We start from the raw sequence: 2,500 nt of genomic DNA, 5'->3' as shown, positions 1-2,500 counted from the left end.
AGAGAGAGAAACAGACAGGCAGAGAGAGAGAGAGAGACAGAGAGAGAGAGAGAGAAACAGACAGGCAGAGAGAGAGAGAGAAAAGACAGAGAGAGAAAGAGAGAAACAGAGACAGACAGAGAGACAGAGAGAGGGGGAGGAAGGGCGTGCTCGAGAAATAATTACACATATTTTATAATGCTTTTGATCCCATGAACGGTGGCCGGGTTATACTTTGAAAACAACAACAACAACAACAACAACAACAGCAACAAGAGCAGCAGCAGCAGCGAGAGCAGCAGCAGCATTCACCTACGGATTTCTAGAAAATAAGATGTTATGAAGGATAGTACACTTCCACCGGCTCTCACTGCACGTGGAGAGATTCAGAAAAGCGCTAGTTAACAACAGGAGAAAACAGCAGCTAACATGTCTTGGGGAAAATAGACGTCTTCCTGAAAACTGGGGATTTCTACTTCACCTGAAAAGAAAGACACAGGCAAAGGGAAAAAGACGAACAAACACAAAACAAGCCAACAAACACGGGCCAAGGCACCGTCCCTGGAAATCTTAAGTGAGCAAAGTGTTAGTTTTCAGAAAGCGTTTCTGTTTGGGGCAAACACTAAGAAGGCCCAGACTAGAGCTGTGACGCCTTTCCCGTTGTGAAACTGTGCCGGCTGGAGGGCGGAGAAACGAAAACATCCTGAGAATGGGTGATTGAGACCCAGCCAGGGTGAAGCTTTCCTAGGGAGGCAGGGAGGGAGGGAGGAAGGGAGGCCTGAGGAGGGAAGCTGGGGGAAAATCCCCACAACTGCAGACCCGCCCGCTTGCCCACGCGGGTCAAGGGCTATGCCATCGGCCCAAGCTGCCTCTGGGGAAGTGGGACCGCGCCGCCCCCATCTTCACAAACGGTGGCCACTGAGTGAGGCCTGAGGCCCAGCGATGCAAATGTCAGCCTGGCAAGAATGAGATCATCGCCGGCAAGGGGTGGGGGAAGGGGCGAGAAGACGGAGGCACACCGGGGCGGCTCTGGAAGGTTTCCAAGCAGGGTGTTGGGAGGCGGGGTGTGGGGGTTTCGGGGGGAACCCACCTCGCCGACTCACTAAATGAAGGTAAAGGGACGTGGGTAGTGGGGGGAGCCGGGGGGCAACTTGAAAATTAAACTGACCCTTCCTAAAGCCCAAGTAGGAGAGTCTATGCGCGGTCAAGAAACCAAAACACAAAGAAAACTCAAGCGCCGATCAAAGAACAATAGGGCCCCCGCCAGGGCGGAGGTTCCCTAGGCAACGAGGGAGAGAGGGAGGGGCCTCCAGAAGGGAGAGAGAGAAACCAGTTGCCCCAGGCTCGGTGCAGTCGGCGAGACCTCCCTCCGTGTCTCCCCGACTTTCAGAAACAGTGGCCGCTAGGTGATGCCCGAAGACAACCGATGCCCGCAAATGTCAGTCAGCACAGAAAAGAATTTATTTTTTCATTCATTCATTTATTTATGTATTTATGTATTTATTTATTTATTTAGAGACAGAGTCTCACTCACTCTACAGCCTGGGCTGTAGTGCAGTGGCGCGATCTCGGCTCCCTGCAGACTCCGCCTCCCAGGTTCAAGCGATTCTCCCGCCTCAGCCTCCGGAGGAGCTGGCATTCCAGGCGCCTGCCCCACCGCTCCCGACTCAGTTTTGTATTTTTAGTAGAGACGGGGTTTCGCCGTGTTGGCAAGGTTGGTCTGGAACTCCCAACCTCAGGTGATCCACCCGCCTCGGCCTCCCAAAGTGCTGGGATGACAGACGTGAGCCACCGCGCCCGGCCTTCACCGTTTCTTTTTAAGTCGAGGAGCTTATCAGGGAACTATGAGAAGTACGGACGCCACACGTGACAGGGAGAAAAGTCTGAAAATGCCCCTCGCATCCAAATGGGGACCCGGCCTCGACCTCCCGAAATCATACACCGATTGGGGAAGCCCAGCAAGGCCCGTCTGTCTAGATTCCTCTCGGCCTCTCTAAGCACCTAAGCACGCGCTGCTCACTTTCGCGGAAGGAGCAGGGCCCTCCCCGGCACGGGGGGTCTGACGGACTGACAGAGAAAGGGACAGACATAGAAAGACAGAGATGGACAGAGAGAGATAGAGAGAAACAGACAGAAAGAGAGAGAGACAGAGACAGAGACAGAGAGAGAAACAGACAGGGAGGGAGAGAGACACACAGAGAGAGAGACAGACAGACAGACAGAGAGAGACAAACAGAGACGGACAGAGAGAGAGACACACAGGCAGAGAAAGACAGTAAGACAGAGGATAGGCACAGAGAGAGAGAGAGACAGAGAGACACAGAAAAAGAAAGAGAGAGGCAGACAGACAGAGAAAGACAGAGACAGAAAGAGAGAGAGAGAGAAACAGACAGAAAGAGAGAGAGAGAGACAGAGAGAGAGAGAGAAACAGAAAGGGAGGGAGAGAGACAGACAGAGAGTAAGACAGACAGACAGACAGAGAAAGACAGTAAGACAGAAGATAGGCACAGAGAGAGAGACA

The sequence above is a fragment of the Pongo abelii genome, chromosome 23 (genome assembly GCF_028885655.2).
Source record: "Pongo abelii isolate AG06213 chromosome 23, NHGRI_mPonAbe1-v2.0_pri, whole genome shotgun sequence".
Lineage (NCBI taxonomy): Eukaryota > Metazoa > Chordata > Mammalia > Primates > Hominidae > Pongo > Pongo abelii.
The sequence above is the reverse complement of the archived record's forward strand: the minus strand, read 5'-3'. Positions refer to the sequence as shown.